At 41.2% G+C, this 17,008-nt stretch overlaps 1 pseudogene; it reads left to right on the top strand.

Moving 5' to 3' along the window:
- LOC141796310 (copine-8-like) overlaps nucleotides 1-17,008 on the top strand; it is a 149,103-nt pseudogene that overhangs the window by 14,553 nt on the left and 117,542 nt on the right.

Raw genomic sequence — 17,008 nt, 5'->3', positions numbered from 1 at the left:
TCAGTGTTATGTGGAGCACAGACAGTCATACGTTGTCATGTGGAGCCCAGAGTGTCATTCTGTGTCATGTGGAGCACAGACAGTCATTTAGTGTCACAAGAAGCCCAGACAGTCATTAAATGTCATTTGGAGCACAGACCATAGTTCCGTACCATGTGGGGCACAGTCATTCAGTGTCGTGTGAAACTGTAACCGTTTTTTCTGCCTTGTGAAACACAGACAAGTCATTCTGTGCCACATGGAGCACAGACAGTCATTTAGTGTCATCTGCAGCAAAGACAGTTGTTCAGTGTAATGTGGGGCACAGACAGTCATTTTGTGTCATTTGGAGCACAGACTATAGTTCTGTACCATGTATAACAGTTTTTCTCTGCCTTGTGGAGCCCAGACAGTCATACAGTGTCATGTGGAGCACAGACAGTCATTCAGTTTCATGTGGAGCACAGACAGTCATTCTGTACCACATGGAGCACAGACAGTTGTTCAGTGTCATGTGGAGCACAGACAGTTGTTCAGTGTCATGTGGAGCACAGACAGTGCTACAGTGTCATGTGAAGCACAGATGGTGTCACAAGCACACATTTAGCCCGATGCTCGCACCCATAGCTCTCCCTCACAAGCACAGTATCACACACCCACCCATCATATTCACACCTGGTGTGACTCCTGTGTTTACTGCCTCCCACAGACACTGCCCTCTTTCTCGACACCAGAGATTTAAAGAGACATCAGCGAAATAACGGCACAGTAACCGTGATTTGTTGGCATGAAAATAACAGTTAAACACTGAATCAAATACGTTGTTCCCTCTCAGTAATTTTTCGTCACGGGCTGCCACTGGTCTCTGGTTGAATTCTGCTGATTTTAAGCTAATATGAAGCTATTTGAAGCAGACTAACAGTCGACGCTGAGGTTAGCGGAAGTGCTGCGGGGAAAGCATCAGTGAGAAACTCTGAAATTGAGGTCATGAGTGCTGCTACCGCCCAAAATGCCATTAGTGGACACCGACCCTCGGGCTGTTCTTTTCATATTTCCCCAGTCGGACGTTTTTCCATCAAGTTTCTTACAAACATTTATCAAAACTGTGAATTCCTTCAACAGTCACTGGATGTTTCATATTTTGGGGGACCCCGTGGATAAGCTCTGACCGTCACGTGTTTGACGCCAGCCTCTGTCGACAGGGAGAAACCTCCTCTGCTTCCTGCTCCACAGTCACTGAGCGCCTGGCTGCAGCGTAGGCGGCTGCTCCCTTCATGTAACCTCACCTAAGCCTATTAGCTTGACATTCAGCCCTGCAGCCAAAGTGCAGGTTGTCTCTGGGTTAATGCAGTGGCAGTGTTTGTGTGGAGCCGTGTCTAATAAAGAGGTCCCCTCGGTAAACAAAGGCGCAGTAATGAACGGCACAGGCTCGTCCTGCAGGGAGGATAACGGACGCTCGATAAGGTCAATGCAGGCTGAAGAAAACTCTAAGCTGTTCTGATCAATCCGCCTTTGAAGCACCTGAGACACTCTTTAACTCACAACGATTATCTGTGACCCATTCTGCGAGTCTGTGTGTGTGTGTGTGTGTGGCACGCTCAGGGCAAACTGTCTCCTGTAATGAACTGGAGGAATCCTGATTCACTGAGAGACGGTCCAACCATCAGCAGTCCACGCTGGCTCCGATCAGAATCACAGGGCCTGAAATTACAGGTTTAACCTGGAAGCACCAACGATCCCAGCGTCTGAAGAGCTCCACCAAACTCAGGAGTAGTTTCTGACACGATAACGTTTAATGATCCTGACGAATAAAAGCTGAAACAAGTGAACGTGATCCTTAAACCGTCTTTGACACACACTGATCCCCGCATCTCCTGTGCGTGTCAATGTGAAGTTAAGTGCTGGATGCTCAAAACAGAAAGCTCTTAAATTAAGGCTGCAGGTGGCGATAAGCCGACCTTCGCCTCCGTGTGCTTGTGGGTAGTTTGTTTGGACACGTTCCCTGGAAATCACCAAAAACCGCAAAAGACGGGAAATTTGTTACTTCCTCAGCTTCCTGTCGGGATTTCACTGTTTCCATGAGAGACTTTTTGTAAGTCTTGAAATGATAGTTGTGCACAAAAAATTAGGCATGCAGGTTGAACTTGATAGAGGAACTGTTTTTTTTTTTCAGATTTTGGGGTCCTCTAGGTGGCGCTATGGAGCTTTTTTTTTTTTAAATACAAACGCACAGCATTCATTCATTTTTTGCCGTGACTGAATTTTTTTGGTATGGTCTGTTTCTGTTTGTGACTTAAATAAATCAGTCTGTTTCACAGTTTAACTCCACTCCTGTTGAAAACAGCTGTCTAAACAAATATGCAGTTTTAAGTTTTCTGTATTTTTTGTGTTTTGCTGCAGGACACTGTACGCTGCTTCCAAAACAGAGAGCAGTTGATGATCTCTGCAGTTAGGTCTGCAGAAAAAATATCAGAAGTGGAAATCGGCAACATGAGTTATCAAATATCAGCACATCAGCAAAAAATCCAATCCAGTATCCTGCATTACTAATTATTTTTAGCAACATTTTCTGGCACAAGCTTTAGTGAATAAGTAGGAAAAAAAAGTAAAAGATGCACAAAATAAAATCAAGGAAGAAAAGCAATAATGAACAGCCCAAATTTTAGTGTGGGATATACACTCCCTGGCCACTTTATTAGGTACACCTTGCTAGTACCAGGTTGGACCCCCTTTTTAATCCTTGGTGGCATAGATTGAACAAGGTCCTGGAAACCTTCCTCAGAGAGTTTGGTCCATATTGACATGATAGCATCACACAGTTGCTGCAGATTTGTCGTCTGAACATCCATGATGAGAATCTCCCGTTCCACCACATCCCAAAGGAGCTCTATTGGATTGAGATCTGGGGACTGTGGAGGACATTTGAGTACAGGGAACTCATTGTCATGTTGAAGAAAGCAGTCTGAGATGATTCCAGCTTTATGACATGGAGCGTTATCCTGCTGGAAGCAGCCATCAGAAGATGGGTACACTGTGCTCATAAAGGGATGGACATGGTCAGCAACAATACTCAGGTAGGCTGTGGACTTTTTTTTTCTTTCTTTTCTTTTTTCCCCTTTTTTCTTTCTTTTTTCTTTTTTTCTTATTTATTCTTCTTTTTTCTTTTTTCCCTTTTCTTTCTTTTTTTCTTTTTTTCTTTTTTTCTTTTTTTCTGTTTTTTTCTTCGTTTTTCTTTTTTCCTTTTTCTTTCTTTTTTCTGTTTTTTCTTTTTTCTTTTTTTCTGTTTTTTCTTCTTTTTATATTTTCCCTTTTTCTTTCTTTTTTATTTTCTTTCTTTTTTCTTTTTTACTTTTCTTTCTTTTTTGTTTTTTTTTCTTTTTTGTCTTTTTTTTTCTTTTTTCTTGTTTTTTTCCTTTTATCCTTTTTTTCCTTTTTTCTCTTTTTTCTCTTTTTTTCTCTTTTTTTCCTTTTTTCTCTTTTTTTTCTGTGGACTTTAAACCATGCTCAGTTGGTACTAAGGGGCCCAAAGTGAGCCAAGAAAATCTCCCCCACACCATTACACCAGCAGCAGCAGCCTGAACCGTTGATACAAGGCAGGATGGATCCATGCTTTCATGTTGTTGAGGCCAAATTCTGACCCTACCATCTGAATGTGGAGCAGAAATCCAGAAATCTCTGAGTTGCTGTTGCCTTTCTATCAGCTCCAACCAGTCTGTCCATTCTCCTCTGACCTCTGGCATCAACAAGGCATTTTGTCCCACAGAACTGCTGCTCACTGGATATTTTCTCTTTTTGGGACCATGCTCTGTAAACCCTAGAGATGGTTGTGGGTTAAAATCCCAGTAGATCAGCAGTTTCTGAAATACTCAGACCAACAACCATGCTACGTTCAGAGTCACTTAAATCACCTTTCTTCCCCATCCTGATGCTCACTTTGAGCTGCAGCAGATCCTCTTCACATGTCTACATGAATAAATGCACTGAGCTGCTGCCGTGTGATTGGCTGATTAGAAATTTGTGTTAACGAGCAGTTGGACAGGTTTCATGGCTCTGATGGAGCTCTTCTCTCACTGCTCTCCTCCTCTTCATCTTCATCTCTTGATGCAGAGAAACTGTAAAACAGTTCCCACATAGCAACAGTTGCCAAAGGGCTGAGACTGATGGCAACTTGTGGCCTTTAGACGCACACAGAGCCGAGCTGGAGCCGCATTCATCATCCATTCGCTGGGATCGTGAGAACAACCTGGATGTCTGGGCCCAGACGTGGATTCTACAGCTGAAGGACTGTGCAGCTTTTTGTCACAGAGACAAAGACATTGTTCAATCCTCAGAGAGTTAAACGCTTCAGATTGTGCTGGAAGTGGTGTCTTTATGCTCCTGCACTGTTACCTGGATTCAAAGGAGATTTCATGCATTCACGCAGAACGAGGCTTTCTCTGCAAACGAGCCTCGTTTCAGAAACACAGACACTAACAGCCGCCGTCAGAGGGAAATCTGAGCATCTGCTGGAAGTTGGAGGAAACTTTGCTGCAGTTATGACAGAAGATGACGACATTTCTGACTTTAAAAATGAGAAATCTGTTCATGAACCAGGGGGTTAAACCACGCTGGAGCTGTCCGAGGCTCGACCCCTGACGGTGCCGTCTGTGAACCAGGTGTCCCTTCATCCCCATGTGGGGGGCTCTGTCAGGGTGACAGCACTCCGTCCAAAGCTGGGCCTAAAAATCCTCCGTGCAAAAATCTTTTTAACCCAGACAAAGCAGACAGTTGGAGCGATCCATGAGCAGACTTTGGTGATGTCTGCAGCTGCGGCTCTGTCTTCGAGGATCCCTCTTTGAGGTCTTGGAGAGACGGATGAATGAAGCGAGCGGCCACTTCCTGTCTGTAAACTGGCTCTTTGCCACTGGAGGAGTAAATATTGGTCCAGAAATAGTCACATCAGTAAAATCGGTACCGAGACATGGATCTAAAAATGTCGCAAGTCATCAACAAAGTCTCTCCTGGTGGACCACAAAATGCAAAAACAGTTTTAATCTCACTTTAGGTAAAACTGTCTTATTAGACTCTTATTAGATGCTGAAGTGGGCTCTGCTCTTCCAGGTCCTTATTCAGCGTCTTGTTTCATGTGAAGGTCGAGCAAATCCTTGATCCTAACACCATAAATACACTGTGTGTTCAGTCTGACCAGAAACTACCTTAAACAGTCAGTCACTTTCAAAATAAGAGAAACCGTGTGAAAATCAGTTTGTATTTATCTCGACTACGACGACAAACAGACGTAATGAGCGGAGTCACAAACTAGAGTCAAAACTCCCCTAATTTCTAAAAGAGAGGACACTTATCTGATGGAGCTCTCACTTTGGGCTCTGTACGCCTGCTAATTTTGGCCAGTTCTCTCTTGTAAAAGACATTTATATCGCAATGGGACTTCCTGGTTAAATAAAGGAAAAATAAATGAATAAATAGAATTCATGCTCTCACTGCAGCGGTAACTCTCAGCGGGGAGGAGGAGGGGCTGAGTGCGCATGAGCAAAGTGGAAATAGCTCATGTAAAGAAACGAAACTAAAGGCGTTGTCATGGAGAGCTGGGAGAGAGTCAGGCGGGATCATACGGAGAGCAAAGCAAGCCAAACAAATAAACATTAGAAAACAAGCTCAAAGTCACTAATAAGTGGTCTGTCCAAGCAACACTGTGAACAACAACTTAATGTCCTTGTTACCTGCTTCATTCATTTTGAACTCTGGGTAAATGCAATGAAAATGAAACACACAGGTTGAATTTTAAAGGTCTGCACATTTTAAAGGACAAATTAGGTTGAAACACAAAATAATCGTGATTAATCGACTAATCAAAAAATAACCAATAGATTAGTCAACATTAAAAATAATGGTTACTTGCAGCCCTAAACAGAACAGAGTTGATCTGCAGATGGATCTGGTGTATTTAAGGCATGAAGCTGGATGTGGATGTCTTCGTCGGGCTGTGCATTGAGATGCAGAGCGAGATGCTGCCTCCAAAACACGATGGGTTGTTCAGAGTTTTCAGTCAGAAACGTGAGAAGGAATATACGACACCAAATTACCAGAGGTCCAGTAGGGATGGGTATGTTTCACATTTGAAATGATACGGTACAGATGCCCTGTACCTGGCAATCTGTATTGGTAACCAAAGGCACCAGTTTTCTGTACTGATTGTGTGTTTATGTGGTGATAAATATCAATTTGTTTAACAATAAAAATCTAATTTCTTCAGTTTGCCATGCTGAGTTCATGTCCAGTATGGAAAATCCCCTTCTCTTCCACTCCATCACAGTCACAAGGATGTGTTCAGGTGTCGAAACATGGTAACATTTGATTTTACGCAAAACTTTTCTCGGTACTACAGACAAAGTTCAGTCTGCACCTATAAAGGCGCTACCCAAGTAGCTGCCTGTTGCAGCAGCTCTCTCGTCTTTGTCCGTTTCTTGTAATTTCTTCGTCTCTTTTTCGTCATCTTTGTATTTGGAGTGGATCATCACTTTGTATGGTTCATTGTCGGTCACGGACACCAAACTTTTTGTGGCTTCGGCGATATTTTTTACTCCTTTTCTCCTGTGTTTGTCTGGAGATCCTACATGTAACCATGGCTGCATTGTTTACATGCGAAATTAGCTGTTAGCAGCCTGTAGCATGTCAATGCTAACTAGTGTAGGGCTTGATGATTTCCCTCGAGCTGAGGAGGAGGAGCTGAGGACGACGTGCTGGTTCTCGGATGTGAGCTGGGAGGTGACGACGTGGACCTGTCCTTCCATCCATCGTTGTTGGGAACGTGGGATCTCGCTCCGGGGGATGGATGAGCTAGCTGTGCTAACCCAGCGGCATCGTGCTGTTCACGGATGTGGCTGACGGAGCAGACATCGGACGCCGCGACACATTGGAGGAGCTTCACCTGCTGTGAGCAGACAGGATCCAGGAGACAGAGACTGAACAGACTGCTGGGGAGGCTCAGTCCTGGACCCTGTGGAGGTGGAGACTGGCTGGACTGGAGAGTGGTGGACGAGTGGTGGACGGGACGTCGTCATCGAATTTCTTATGGACTTTTTTGCACTTTCTATACTCTTTCTTACTTTTGTTTTCTTAAATGCTGCGGTGACTCCTGAATTTCCCCTCGGGGATAAATAAAGTATTTTCTGTTCTATTCTATTCTATTCTATTCTATTCTATTCTATTCTATTCTATTCTATAAAAGTACCTAATTTGGTACCCATCCCCAGTCCCCAGGCAGGACTGATCCCGATCCACAACACTAAAGATTTGGTTATAAAACAAACTACTGGAACAGAGTCACCCAAAAACAACACATACCTTGATATATCTTTTAGGGTTAGGTACTGAGTTAAGTACTTTTATGGGTACCAACTAAATTCTGTCTTTGTACCAAGATTCAAGTAAAATCAAACAGTGCCATGTTTCGATACCTGAACACTTACTTGTGACTGTGAGGGAGTTGAAGAGTAGGAGATTTTCCATGCTGAACATGAACACAGCACTGTAAGTTTATAAACTGAAGAATAAATATGTTTAATTTAAAAACTTTGAGATTATTTTACCAACAAATAACAAATTGATATTTATTACACACACAGAAGTACCCACAGTTGGTACCATATTGTTCCAGATGTGAAATGTACCCATCTTTAAAATGGTGATACAGCCACAGTGGTATCGTTTCTTGCCGTAGCGGACATGTACTGGCTCTGAGATGTTGGAGCAGTGAATCCATGAAGGCAGAGCTGAGAACGGGAGCGACAGGAGGATCTGAAATAACTTTTCTTCTCCTCATTGTGTGGATATAAATTGAAAGCAGAGGCTGGCTGTGATAGCGCTGCTCCTAATCCTCCTGCATTAGGCTCTTTTAGGCATTAATTAGCTGGATTTGCCCAGGGTGAAACAAAAATTCCTGTCACGTTGGAAACAGGCTTAGCGCTCCTCCTCTTCGCCGACTCGGCTGCTCATTGTGTGAGAAAGGAAACACGCTTCCCCCGATTCAGGAGTTTGTATGTGAAGTGGATCACGCTGTGGAAAAAACACCCTGAGGTGATGAAAGCTCACATTTACAGAGTGGAGTGGGTGGGCCTGTGAGCGAGGCAGATGGTGCTGTACGTAAACATGATCAGTGCCGTGGATGAACCACCTCCTCCTTTGTTTCTGAGGGATGAAGCTGCTCCTGTTTCACACCTCAAAGCAACGGTCTTCAACCTGTGGCTCTGGGGCCTCATGTGGCCCTTTGACTCCTCTGCAGTGGCTCCTTGTAGCTTTAAAAAATATACATGGATGGATTTATCTAACTACCAACATGCCTGATTAATATACATGCTTGATATGAGGCAAAACATTAGCAAATGACAAAAAATCTTGAGATTAATGATAAAATCATCATGAATAGTAAACATGTTATCAAGAATTCTTTCAAATTTTTTAAATTTTTGTGACATTTCACATTTTTTAGAAGATATTTTTATTTATTTTTTTTTTTTTTTACATTTTTTTCTTATTTCAAATTTACATTATGGCAAACTAAAAAATATCAAAAGAATTCTAAAAGAATGAGATTCTAAAAATTTCAATTTAATTTAAGTTTTTGCATTTTTTAAATTTCATATTTCTTTGAATTTCTTGCAATTTTTTGAAATTCAAAAGTTTTTCAAAGTTTAAATTCAATTTTTAGGAAAATGTTGCAAACTTATTCAATGAAAAACATAGATAAAATGATTGCAAAATAATTAAATATTTTATGATTTTGTAGGTCTTTGTAATTTTACTTTTTTTTAATCAGTTTTTGATCCACATTTTAATTCTGTGTGGATGGATTTATTTAAATACCATCCTGCCTGATTAATATACATGCTTGATATGAGGCAAGGCATTAGCAAATGACAAAAAGTCATGAGATTAATGTTATAATCATTATTAAAAGTAAATATGTTTTCAAGTATTCTTCCAAAAATTTAAAATTTTTGCGGCAAGTAAATTTCATTTTTTTTAAAATATTTTTTTCTTTTTTGTTTAGATTTCAAATTATTTTTATTTATTGTTTCATTATTTTTATATTTTTATTGCAAATTATTTAATTTTCATTCTTTTAGCAATTTTGGATATTATTTTAAATTTAATTTTAGGAATATGTTGAAAATTTAGTAAATGTAACATTTTTTTTATTAATTCAAGATAACTCATTTTGAATAAAAAAAAAATAAATGAAATCAGTAAAAATTCAAAAAAACTTGCAAAATTTTCCCCAAAAATGTTAATGTCCTAGTTTGACAAAAATTCAAATAAAAACATGAAAAATCTGAAAAAAAAAAAAAAATTAAAAAATTGTTGTAATAGAAAACTAAGATATCACGTTCAATTTTATAAACACAAAGACTTCTTGACTTTACAACAATTCACCTGATTTTAACCATGTTTAGAATTTTATCCATAAATTAGATTTTGTGTCTCCTGAACGACTTTAATCCAGGTGAGCTGAGGAAAAATGGCTCCTATGAACGTAAAGGATGCAGACCCCTGCCTTGAAGAGAGCAGTGTTTCCATCCCCCCACCTCCTCCTCCTCTTCCTCCTCCTCTTCCTCCTCCTCCTCTTCCTCCTCCTCTTCCTCCTCTTCCTCCACCTCTCAGGCCGCTGTTTAAAGCTCCAGCTGCCATGTTTAGGCGGCGCTGATGTAACTGTTGGGATTTCAAATGTGATTCTGGTGTCGAGGAGGGAGCGCCGTCGTGAATGTTTGATGACTGACGGAGCACTCTGCTCAGACCGCGCGGCGGAGAGGGCTTTTTAGAGAGCGGCGTTCCCGGGGAGGGCCAGGTGGAAGCCCTGGGGGGGTCATGAATCAGAGGCAGGGTTACCTCCACCCACACGCGTACAGTAGCGCTCTCTGTCTTCGCTCCCTCCCCCCTCGGCAGTGGTGGCGGCGCCCTGCCCGCTCTCGCTCCTCGGGGAAACAGCAGATTACAGTGTTGCTCTGTACTCCACATTGATCCCGTTTGGCAGGTGAAGGCGCCTCCCCGCTCCCTCACACCCTCCCAGTCTCTCCGGTCGTCACAAACCCTGGCCTGATGTGGCGAGGCCTGATTCCAACACTTATTATCATTAATCTGAGGTCTCGGCGCCGGGAAAGGCCAGGAGGCGTTCCCTGACAGCCAGAGCGGCGAGAGCAGCGAGAGCGGCGTGAGCAGCAGAGCGTGGCGTTTCACCATCTGGGCCTCGCTGGGATCAGCTCAACACGAGCGCCTGATCTGGATACATCACTCGCCATCAACAGCTTCAAACACTCGCCGCTTGTCATTCAGGACGGGACAGGCGACAGAACGCTCGCCGCTCAGCTGCCATGACAGCGCGGCCCTCTCTGTCTTCATCTCCGCTGACATCACTGCAGCTCAAAGTGGTGCTTTACACCAAATCGCTCTTTAAGAGTCAAAAACGCGACTGAGCGAGCGGGGAGAGCGTCTGAGAGGAGGTCAGCTCCAATCCATGTCAGACGGAGACGGAGAGACGAGGAAACCCAGAGCTGAACTCTGAGCGAGGGAAACACGGGCTGATCGTTACGTCATCATACAGGTGGAGGCGTCTGTGCACGCCACGACCACGGACTACACATGAACCAATGATACACCTCCATCTCCTTCCTCTGAGAAAATTAACGCCACGAAGGACGCTGGCGTCTTTGGCTGGTGGTGAAGGAAAACAACATGGATGATATGCCCGGCGGGCTCTTCATCAGATCCACCTCACTGGTTTCCAGTTGGACCCTGTTGGTGTTGTTCCCAGTCAAACTATCGTTTCAGTTCTTGATAGTTTTAGTCGACTAAAAGTTTGAGTATTTTAGTCTTTTTTTGGTCAGTTATAGGAGCTGTTTACGGTTATAGGATGAAATGCAAAGTGTTTACACGGAAACAACGTTCCGGTCGACCTGAAACGCAAACTTTTGAAAACGGCCTCCAGAGTGGGATTTTTCTGAAACGCTGCCGACACCATGTAAACAGTAAGCCGGCGTTTTCAGTGAAAACGATGACGTCACACTCTGCTTTGCGCGAGCACATCCAACAGCCCCGTTGTTGGGATCGTTGTTAGGATCGTTGTTAGGATGGTTGTTAGGATCGTTGTTTGGATGGTGGTGATCTCCCGTGTTGATCTTGTGCTGCTCAATCTGCTGAATCTGTGACTGTCTTTAACAAAATGAGCATCTGTTGCTCCACTTCTGCTCTCAGCATTCACCAACACACCAGATGATCAACAACTCTACTTCAGAGGAGATCTACCAAAAGCTGCTTCTGAACAAGACAGTTATAGCGCCACCTACAGTTTATTTACTACAGGGTTTTCGGTCTCTCAGCATTTCCATGCAAATGTAGATTTCTTTTTCTTTGTTTTTGTCTTCTAAGGTGAAACCTTGTTGTGTAAATGCACCTCAGTCGACTGAAATTTTAGACTGTACTTCAGTCTCTTTGTAGTGATCCAGTTCTTTTTAACCCAGTTGATTTAGTACAAATACCTAGTATAGGTCATAAAAACAAAATATTCTTCAAGTTACTCATTTCACAAGTCAAACAAGGTCATCTCATCATTTTATTTTTACCTTATAGACTCAAGAAAACATTTATTTTCAAATGCTCTTATATGAGTTTAGAACAAGGGATGGGCATCAAGTAGCAGAGCTATTCCTGCACTTCCCAATCCATTTTTGAGCATTTGCTCACTCCTGGTCTGTCCGGTTCGTTCTGTGAGTTTGTTGCCGTAGTCAAGTTAAATACGATCTGGTTTAGACACGTTTGTTGTATTTTGAAAGTCATCGGATGTTTTAGGCAGTTTCCGTGAACAACTTCCTGTCCTGCTCGACCTGCTTTTTGTAAAACTGAAGCCATCGTCACGTTAACTGATTGATTTTTTTTCTATGTTAACAAGTATTCAAATATTCAAGAATCATTGGCCATCCCTATTTACAGCATTTTTATTTTACATGCAAAACATTCAAGAATTGCAAACACACAGTGGTCTGCAATGTTTACCTTCATAGGAGCCATTTTTCCTCAGCTCACCTGGATTAAAGTCATTCAGGAGACACAAAATCTACTGTATCTTCACAGTAAAGACAAAAAAGTGCGTTTAAATCTAGTGAAAAGTTATTTGAATAAATGTTTAGAGAGAAAATAAAATTGAAAATATGATGTCTTAGTTTTTTTTTATTTTGAATAATTTTCCAGAAATTTGGGAAAAATTCCCCAACTTTTGAAGTTCAAAAAAAATTTTTTTTAAATAACCTAAAAATGTTAAAATTTGCCAATAAAAAGATTTTTTTTTTTTTCGAATTTTGATATTTTAAAAGCAGTTTTTTAGATCAAAAACTTAAAAAAAACTCATACTTTTTTTTTTAACAAATTTGCAAAATTTTCCAAAAGTTTTGAAATTAAAAAATTTGCAAAAATAATATGCATAACTTACAAAAACTTTTGAAATTTTATAAACTGAAAAAAAAAAATAATAATAATTTGTAATTTTTTAGAAAAATTATTCAACATTTCCAACAATTTCGTTGTTTCGATAATTAGCAAAAATGTCAAAAGTGGGACGGTACGGGTCGGTAATTTGGCATTAGTCTGTGGAAATGCCACAAAATGTGTACCGTACTGAGACAAACCAAACTGAACCACTTGGGGAAAAAACACAAGATGAAATTTGGAGATAAAAGGTTTCCACCCAACGTCTACCCCAGATATTTGTGTTAGCGAGCAGCTGAACAGGCGATAAACAGGTGATAAAGTGGCGACTCAAAAAAAAAACAAAAATAAAAATAAAAAAAAACATAAATGTTTTCTTCCTTTCTGTGTCCTTTCTGCGTCTCTGTCAGACTCATCCTGGGGGAAATATCCAACCCATTTGCATCATGGGAAGTGAATTAGTGTTTTGTTGGCGACACATTGGAGAGGAAATATCTGGCACAGTTACATCAGTCAGGAAATCATGACTTTTTAATTGTCTGGGAAGTTTCTGGAGTGTGTTTTAACGCAGCTGAAGACGTGAGTGTGTGGAGACAAACGCTGAGGACACACACACACACACACACGCAGGGTTTCAGGGGATCAGAGCTGGTGTGCAGGTGTTTCTGGGACAGGATCAGGTCTGATGGTCACTTCATGAAGTGCTGCTGCTCGCTGCACTTCCTGAGGCTCTGGTATTATCTGGTCCTCCGGGCGCGCTCCATGAAAGCTTTATGGGCTTTTAATGTAAGACTTGGCAGCAGAACACGCCGAGCGGGACAGTGAAGGGTTCACGCCGTCTCCTCTGGGTGCTGTCAGCCTCCTGACTGCCTCCCCCCTGAGACCTGGACTCCTCAAGACCATGACACACGGAGGCCTGAGACCTGACGTAACAGGCCGGGTCTCCCTTCCTGAGCCTGAGCCTTCCTGTGGCGTCCCAAACTGCAGCTGCAGCAGCAGCGGCGGCGGGGACGTGTCGTTTGTGCATTTTTAATTCCTCCAGAGCTGTTTCTGTGCAGAGCAGCTCGTGGTGGAGCCGAGCATCTGTTCGGTGATGGGCTCTTTGCTGCATTTTTCCCGCCCCTTGTGCAGAGAGCGGAGACTGGAGTGTCATGTAAATTTGATGGCAGCCTGTGCTGTCGTTGCTGTCGTTGCCGGCGTCCAGGGAGCGCAGGAAAAGTGAAAAATAGGTCCTCTCTCTCTGCCGCTGTTTGCTCCCTGCTTGAAATATAAATGGGCTCGTTTTGAGCCGGGTTTTATCGTCTGTTTAATGTCGCTGCCTTGATGACGGGATGAAATGGCTTTTGTTCATCAACTCAGGGGAGGATTACGGAGAAACAAGTTGTCAGAGTGAAAGAGGGAGCTAATTAGGCGAGTTTAAGTGATGCAATAACCGCCGTGCTCCACTTTCTCTGTTAAAGTCGGGGAGCGGCGCAATTAAAGCTAATGTGCTCCTCTGTGCTCTTCTTTTTCAGAAACTTGCTGGATAGAGACACCTTCTCCAAGTCTGATCCAAGTAAGCTCATCTCCATCACACACACACACACACAGAAACACACACACTCACACACACATACAGTAACACAGACACCAGAGATCTGCAATCTTCACTGTCATAGGAGCCATTTTTCCTCAGCTCACCTGGATTAAAGTCAGTCAGGAGACACCAAATCTACTTTATCTATACAATAAAGACAAAAAGTGGACAAAAAACTATAGATAGTTAAATCTAGTGAATAATAATCAGCCTGAAATGTTTTGAAATGAATGAAAATGTACATATGAAATCTTTTGTTTTTTATTAACATTTTTAATTAATTTGCATATTTTTTACGTTAACATTTCTCAAAATTTGCCAAAAAAATTCAAAACTTTTAAACTTTAAGAAAATTTGTAAAACTTTATAAATGTTAAAATTTGTAAGAAAATTATTGTGGAATTTTGAAATTTCCAAAAAAAAAAAAAAATGACTTAAAAAAACTATAACCAACATTTTAAAATAATTTTTAAACATTTAAAAAACTGCAAAAAATCCCCCCCCAAATTTTTCAAACTTAAAGACAATTTCTTCAAACTTCAAAATTTGTATTATTGCCAAAGACATTTTTTAATTTTTTGGGGGGAACTTTTAAAATTTCAAAAATTATAAAGTAGAAAGTATAAATTAAAGAATTTTCAAAATTTAAAAAACCTTACTTTTCAAAGAAAAAAAACTGTAACTATCATCATAATCATGCAATTTTTTTTTTTAATTTTTCAATTGCTGAATTTTTTATTCTAAAATTTTAAAAAAAGGAAAAATTCTTCCAAAATTTGAAAAATTTAAGACAATTTCTGTATACTTCAAAATTTTTATATTTGCCAAATAATTATTACATTTTTGTGGAATTTTTGGTATTTTAAAAATTATATATTAAAAAATTATTAAAATTTGAATTTAATAACCTCACTTTTTAAAAAAAAAATCTTACTTTATTGCAAATAAATATTTATTTTTAATTTAAATAAGTTTGCAACATTTTCAAAAAAAATAATAAAAAAAAATCTAAAATTCAAATTAAAAAATAGCAAAAAATTCAAAGCGATATGAAGAAAAAGCAAATCAATCACATATCAATCATGTATATTAATCCAGCACGTTGTCAGTGAAATGAATCCATCCAGACAGAATTAAAATCAGTGTTTTCTTCTAGATGAGTCTTTTTGTAGATGTAGTTATCTTCCCAGGGCTGTAAAACTTGAGGTTAGCCACAGGTGCATGGAAAGTTGGTGGGCTGTTGATGTTGTAGGAGGTGAAGTAGAGCGGTGGCAGGCTTTATTGACAGATGGGATGAAGATTTAGTTCAACTAAATGTTAACACAGGATTTTATTTAGTGTCAGTGTCTTTAATCATCAATACCCTCTGGAAGAAATCACACATCAGCTGACAGACGTGCACGTTATTAATCTGCTGACAAACAGAAATGATCTTCCAGCTTTCACCACATGCAGCCTGGTTTTAACTGTACAAACACCAGCTTGCTCTCCCTGCACACACACACACACACACACACACACACACACACACACACACACACACACACACACACACACACACACACACACACACACAGTGGCACACGTGCTCTGCCTCTCCTGTGTGAATCAGTAGACATTTGCATATGTCAGGGGTCGTATTCGTCACCGCTCTCTGCTTCCGATGTGAGTGAGGGGAACCAGATCATCCTCACACACACAGCAGCCACCCTCCTACACACACACACACTCGCACACACACACAATCCTCACTGTCTTGACAGCAGGGGCTCATTTGGCGGCTGGTCTGGTGGTTTTAAAGGCTCTGGCTGCATCACGTAGACGTTTGTCTGGATGGAGAATCCCTGCGTGTTGTTTTCAGGAGCTAACTCCTCGTTTGGAGTCCGGATCGCTCGGCGTTAAGCCAACACGTAAACACCAGGACCAGGTGTTAGACCTTAATTCTCTTTTTGATGGCGCCTGAAACGCACTCGCAGCACAGCGTATCAAAAAGAGCCAGATTCACAAAACAGGCTTTTGATTCCCAATCTTGTTTACGCCTGCCGTCATCAGACTGAACATGATAATCCAGATGAAGGCCTGATCAAACACACACACAGGACACACGCCGCGGATCAAAGGGATTGTCAGACAAAGCGTTATCCTGTCTGCCGTGTCATCGAGAGAACAACGAGAGCTCCGCTCCGATAAGTCGCAGAGTTAAGGGATTGTCCAGGTTTGTGTTTGGATCAGTTATCAGACGCAGCAGACACGGTTCATCAGCTCTGGATTAATCACAAACACAGTTTTTATGAAGTGTGTTGGTTAGACGCTTCAGGGGTCTACAAACTTTTTTCACCTGATCCTTTAAAGATGACCAAGGCCCAGCTGCTCTGTTTGACGTGTTTACTGACTGTTATCGTCCATGGATCCCACGTCCTCTGGCTCTGCTCCCTCAGTCTACTGCTTGTTGGTGAAACTGAGGAGATCCTCCAAGTGTTGCTTTCACTTCCTGACTGTGCTCTCAGCTGAGGTCATCAGCTCCCCACTCCTAAACGGTGCAAACAAACGACCGTTTTCCCCGTCAGAGTCACCAGATAGTTTGCCAGAATTTCTTTGACTAAAAAATCCAGCTCCCTGGTCTCACCAGACTTCTCCTATGCTGAAGTTTTTACCTCAGTGCTTCCTGGGTACCAAAAACCAGCCAGCCAGATTCAGGGATTATCGGCAGGAACAAGCACTGGCCACCTTCTGCCCACACCTCTGGACAGACATATTATCATTCAAAAAGTATTTTTTCAAAGATTTTGATTTTTTTGTTTTTTTGCAATACATCAATTTTTCATTTTCTTTAAATTTAACAAACTGTTTGAAAAATATTTTAAATATTCTGCAAATTTTAAAAAAATTTGAAAATTTTTTTTTTGGACTTTTAATTCTATTTTATTGATTTTGCAAATAAATTACATTTGATTTTTTTTCTAAAAAATTGCTGAAACA

Source organism: Halichoeres trimaculatus, unplaced genomic scaffold (assembly GCF_033239565.1).
Source record: "Halichoeres trimaculatus isolate MK-OKI-2021-1 unplaced genomic scaffold, fHalTri1.1 fHalTri1_scaffold_10, whole genome shotgun sequence".
NCBI lineage: Eukaryota > Metazoa > Chordata > Actinopteri > Labriformes > Labridae > Halichoeres > Halichoeres trimaculatus.
The sequence above is the reverse complement of the archived record's forward strand: the minus strand, read 5'-3'. Positions and strand labels throughout refer to the sequence as shown.